Here is a 6,436-nt window from a genome sequence, read left to right as displayed (position 1 = left end):
GAAAAAAAAAAAAAACCCTCAAATCTGACTCTCTAATGAGTTGGTGCCAAGGAATAACACAGACTTGTAAAATACATAAAGCTTAAAAACCCTGCCACAGAATCCTAGATACACAATGAAAAGTAAATGCTTGATTACCTAAGTCTCTTTACAATTATCTACTGTTTTAATTAAGAAAGAGGTCTCTCATCTGTCAAGCCATATCTTAAATGATAACTACATTTCAATTCGGCAGACCATTTTGGTGTTGCATGAGGTGAAGCATCTACAGGCTTCACTCTCCTGTGGGGGCCACATCTCATTGCACTGCCGCAGTCACAGGCCTGGCCAACGATGCTGCAACTTCCAAATGACCCCCCACAGATGCAAGCACCAGAGTGGCCCACATAACCCTAAATTTTAAGAACATTTTCATGCTCGTGATGATCTCAGCTCTCAACTGAGAGAGAAGGGGTGGGGTGAGGGAGAGAGGTCAACTCAGCATCTTCCCTGTTAGCATCCAAAGTCCTACCTGACTAAGCCATCAGTCTTTTTCTACGTGATTTCAGTCATTTTACTTGCTCACTCCTCCAGCCATTCAGGACACATGGGAAATCACCCACTCTATTCCCAAATCAATGCCTGTAATTCAAGGATCTCTTGAGTCCTCCCCCAACTCTTGGATATTTCTAAGGCAAAATTCTTCATTCTTTTCAGCGCTGTATTCAGTAATAACGTTCTCCAAGAGGGTTCTCCAAAGACTGTTTTCGAGTGGCCTTTTCCAACTGCCTCACAAATCTACTTAACCCGTTTTCTTTATTGTGGGTGTCACAGACTACTATTGGATTATAACAGTTCACTGACTTAACTAGAAGCAGTCAGTGTCCATCATCATGCAAGCCCCAAGAGAACGCAGACGCTTTTATTTTTAGAAAAGAAATCAATGTTATACCATGAATATTCAGAACAATGTGTCCCACATAAGAAGCCACTCAAAAAAATTTCCTGAAGGATGCAGTGAAGTTCCCTGTCACTAAGACTTGAATGTAGTCACAGCAGCATATAATTAATTAAGTGGACCATCCCCAAACATCTACCTATAAGTCTCAGGAACATGCGTGATGAAGAAGTTGGCTGATTAGCATGTCTGCTCTGATATATGTATCAATGTTTCCAACCTTAAAGAGAGGAGCTGGAGAAAGAGCCCAGAGTGCGGATGAAGAGGAATCGGCACATTTGACAAGTGATTAAAGGGGTGATTTGGGGAGATTGGTGGAGTTGGGGGTAGAGGTGCGGGGGTGGGAGGGGCGGTGATACTTGCTGAGCTTTATAACTCTATGGCTGTTTTGGCAGGGCAGAGTCATGGCAGACCTCTTTTTGCCAGGATCTTGTCCTTTGTTTGATAGTAAATTACTCATGTAGTAGCCAGACGTTGGCTTGTGAGGAAGACATATTAATCTTTTTCCTTGTTTGTTTGTTTGTTTGTTTGTTTTGTTTTGTTTTGTTTTACTAATCATTCCATTCGTTTACATCTCAAATTTTCTCCCACTTCCTGGTGACTTCTCTACAACTCCCCCATCCCCCATCTGCCCTCTCCCCACTACCCTTTGCCTCTATGAGGGTACTCTCCACCCACCCACCTTCTCCCGCCCCACCGCTCCAGCATTCCCCTAAGCTGGGACATCAAACCTCCACAGGACCCAGCGCCTGCCCTCTTATTAATGTCAGACAAGGCCATACTCGGATACAAATGTATTTGGAGACAAGAACTGCTCCCCGTACACTCCTTGGTTGGTGGTCTAGTCCCTGGGAGCACTGGGTGGTCTGACCAGCCAATATTGTTCTTCCTACGGGGTTGTAATCCCCCTCTGCTCCTCCAGTCCTTCTGCCAACTCTCCCACCCGAGTCCCGGAGCTCAGTCTGATGGTTGGCTCCAAGCATCCACAGCTGCATTGGTCAGTTGCTGGCAGAACTTCCCAAGGAACAGCCATGCCGGATGCTATGAGTACTGAAAGTTCAGAACAGTTGAGTTTATCTAACCCCATTTGCTAAAATCCTACTGTAGTTTTTGAGGGCAGCTAGAATTCTGGGAGTGAGCTGAAGACAGAGTAAATGAGACAGGCCTACAGTATATGGACCTGTGGACGGTCTTCAAAAGGGACTTTCTGGGGTAAAAGAAACCGATAGTAGGCTGGCTCAGACGTGGCTAGGGCAGATAACAGAATGTGAACTTGGAGAACAACTCCATCTACAGGAAGCTTCCAAGTGGCGTACTGAGCCTCAGTTCAACATGGAGTCTTCTTGGAAGAAATGCATTCCAAACTTCATGGCTCTTGCCAGGAGATATTCTTGCTTCAGATACCAAAAACACCCCACGAAAGTCTTACTTCTCATCTTGTTCATTTAAGTCATCACCTGCCGCAGGCCGGCCAATCTGGGCCTCCCTCAACCCGCGGGAGAAACGTAGGCGAAGAATGACAAACAGAGCCGACACAAGGGTGTGTTGAATCTGGATGTATTTGTATAAGGTGAAATTTCAGGCTCAAATACCATACAGCAAGCGGGGCAGATGACAAGAGTCAAGTAGGCAGGTGGGGGTTACAGCGGGGGCACAAGACTGAGGTCACATAGGCAAGTGACCGCCACACCAAGGTCAGCAGGGTCTGGTAGCTAGGTATGAAGCAGGAGGAAGAGGAGTAGAGCTCTCCCTGTTGAGGCATTTTGATATTCCTATGCTATTTCTATGGTCCTGCTGGAGGCAATTACTAGGAGGTTTTAATCTAACACTTCTAGCTAATGTCCTTGAGTGGAAGCCCTTCATTACTCTCTAGTATGTAAAACATTTCTAACTATTGTAAACTATCTATTGCCCTAAGGAATGTGCTTGACCTCTGTTGCTAGATGTGGCAAGGCAGATTCCTTGAGAGAAATTCCAAGCTATGGACAGCTTGGTATTAAACTAGGATAGTTGGAAATATTGTGTTGGCCAGGAAACAATGTCCAATCTTAGCCATTTACGAATCATTTCTTGGGGTACCTTTATGCCTAATTATGAGGGTGTGTTGATGATTGGAAAGACTGATCTGGAACACATCTGAGTTAGGAGATACCAGCGACAGTCTGAATATCCAGGAGGCACAGAACTCCTTTTGGATCCTTATTGCCTCTTATCCTTAATCAGGATTTTATCCCTGATATTTTGGATGTGACTGGAGTAGACGAGTGTGTGCGTGGCAATCACCCAAGCTTGCTTGTCTCCCTGTTTGCACAGTGGGTTGGAGTGGGAGGTTGGTCAAGATTGTCTATGTAAGCAAGCCTTCTGTCTCATTTATCAAATACATTTTAGATCCAAGGCCCTTTCCCTGTCTTTGATAATTGCTAATTGAGATATTGCTCCTTTCTTTGTCTTAAGTTCTTAGTGAATCTTTTGTGAACAACAACAAAGATGAAAATAGAATGTGGGCAAGAACAGTCTTAAAAGAGGCCAGGGGCAGTACCTGGACAATTTTGGTCCATGATCTTCAAGCTTCTCCTATGAGCACTGTCTGCCTTGCTCCAGAAAGTCGAGAAACTACCCTTATTGTAGAATAGTTTCTTAAAGCTTCCAATAAAGATGCAATAACTTTACCTATAGACTTTTGAAATCAGTATCAATCTAAAACACTTGTACCAATGAGTCATGCCATGAATCTAGCTATTTATAATAGTTTGAGTGATTATTGTTTGGGATTTGGTTTGGTTGATTGTGACTTTTCCTATTGATTCTAACAGTTGCTTTAAAAAGAATTTCTCTGTGTACCACATAATGGTCTTGAAAGCATGCTTCTCCTATCTCAGCCTCTCTATTTGTAGGATTGTTTATTTGATGTTTTTACACTATACTATGGTTTTCAGAACAGCTTACATATTTCAAAAGTATTTATACAGCCAAAAGAAAATGTAGACAATTAATTTGGGAGATGGCTTGTAAGAGTGAGAATGAATGCTTTGCTTGACATTTGTAACTCTTGTATCAAGTTTGAAGAAGAGGACTTTATAAGTTATTCTTTCTCTGAGATGAATGCTTTTCAAAATCATCATAGCCAATGAACCAGATTCTTACCCTCACCTAATGTCTGTACCACCCTCCAAGCAGAACCGTTGTTCATTGAAACAGTGAATGATTTCATGGATAGACCATCTTAATACACACACTATTTCTTAAATTAATGTAACCTGTTCCCTGTGGGCTGAGAATGAAGACAATCATTCAAGTCAAATAGCATTGACCACAGCAGGAAACCTGTATCCAAAAATCATGCCTACAATTCATTCCTTGGCGCAGCAGAACTGTCAACTCTCAGCTTAGCTAGTATGGAGGTAAAATCCTTTGGTGATGTGAGGGTCATTGAAATACAGCCTTATTATAATGAAATCCAATGTCTAAAAATTGTTCTTATTTTGGGTTTGTATCACAATAAGAGCCAAGATTTTAAGCTCTACTAAAAACAAAACAAATAAACAAACAAAAAGTCTTTATCTATTTATGTTCATTTTAAAAAAAACAGTGATACTTTATTTCAAAATATCATACAGTTAATATGTTTGGAGTTATTTAAAATTTATATTGAGAAAAATTATTTATTTTCAGTATTGCTATAGACAAGCATCTACACAAGACTGTTCAATTGATTGTTGTTTCATATCAAGCAACTTTTATAATACTCATTTTTACCATTACAATATTTTATAAATTTTAAAGGACATGATAAAAAGTGAAAGGTATGGCAGCTATTGAAGGGGGTGTCTGGGGGGAGTTGGGGTATAAAAGGGAAAAAAGAATGTGATGTAATTCTATTTACTTAAAATATGTTTCTAATGTTAACAAACTCAGATAAATTGAAAAAAAAGAAGAAGAATTTCTCTACTGTGCTGGTTTGAGCTTGCCACTGACTGACTCTGCACATCATATGAAACCCTCTTTCCTTTATTCTTTTACACCATCTTGTGTTCTTTCCTACACAAAAGTTTGCTGTTTCCTTCTTAAGTTACTTAAGGACTCGGCTTCCTATATAAGCTGATATCTTTTTCTAAAAGCCTCTCCTGCCTTCAAAGAACTTTTGCCAGACTTTATAACCAAATGAACAACATGCCTTGAAATCATTTAAAATCTATGAATGCAATCTGCCATTCTTCTGCGCTCTCAGCCTGTTTCAGTTTAATTTGCCTTTAGGAAAACAATGTAAGAATCTATTGTGGATTTCCTACGTAGTCAGCTTTTATAAACTAAGCAAAGAATTGCACTCATCCCTTTCTCTGACCCAGAGGAATTTGTGCTGTGGTGATTGCTTGCTGTAAACAGTCAATACGTTGGTTTGCTGGGTGTTTAAAGTTTTTGTTAGACTATTCCTTTTTATAGTATTTTTAATTTTTTGAAATGATATTTATGGCATTTTTCTCTCTTTCCCACCCATGCATCCCCCTTTGCTCTCTCAGATTCATAGTAGATGTGCATACTTCCCTGCCCCATGACTTTGAACTGAGCCATGTAATCTCTGCTAGTCAGTATGTAAGCTAATATGAAATTTGAAGCTATGCTATCATAGTAGATCAGCAATTTCATGAGCTGCAAAAGATGCTTATTTCTACTGTGGTGATTGTAACGAGAATGGTTCCAGCATTCTCACACATGTGAATAATCACTCCCTACTTTGTAGGACTATTTGAGGAGGAATACGAGGGGTGATTCGTTGGAGGAGGTATGGCACTGGGAGAAGTCTTTGATGTTTCATAAAGCCTACATCATCTACACCATTTCTCTCTCTCTCTCTCTGTCTCTCTCTCTCTCTCTGTCTCTCTCTCTCTCTCTCTCTCTCTCTCTCCCCTTGTAAGATTAAGATGTTAGACACAAACACCCATAATCAGACACATGCATAATACATAGATGTATGTCTAATACACACATATTTAATGGCATATACATACATATTTTCTTATCACTTGTATAACAAATTATCATAAATGTAGTGTCTTAAATCAACACAAATTATGATTGTATAGTTTTGAAAATCAAATGTACAAAAGTGGATCATACTGGGCTAATATTGAGGAATAAAAAAAGTTTTAGAAAAAATAACCCATGTCTTTTCTTTACCAGCTTTCAGGGACTTACTTTTTTGACTTCTAAAAGACAGTGTAAACTGAGTCTTTCTCATACTGCCATCTCTCTTGGTACTTTTTTTTCTTACATTCCTTTCCCACTTACAAGTCCTCTTAGGACTACCTTGGGCCCACCCAGTTAAGTAATGATCATATTTTATCCCAAGGTCAGCTCACGAGTGGGTTTAGTCTATCTGCAACCCAAATTCCCTTTGAGATGTCACTTGATGTATTCGTAGATTTAAGTGTATATATCTTAGCCGGGCGGTGGTGGCGCACGCCTTTAATCCCAGCACTTGGGAGGCAGAGGCAGGCGGAT

Source organism: Mastomys coucha, unplaced genomic scaffold (genome assembly GCF_008632895.1).
Source record: "Mastomys coucha isolate ucsf_1 unplaced genomic scaffold, UCSF_Mcou_1 pScaffold11, whole genome shotgun sequence".
NCBI classification, from domain to species: domain Eukaryota; kingdom Metazoa; phylum Chordata; class Mammalia; order Rodentia; family Muridae; genus Mastomys; species Mastomys coucha.
This window is presented reverse-complemented; position numbering follows the sequence as displayed.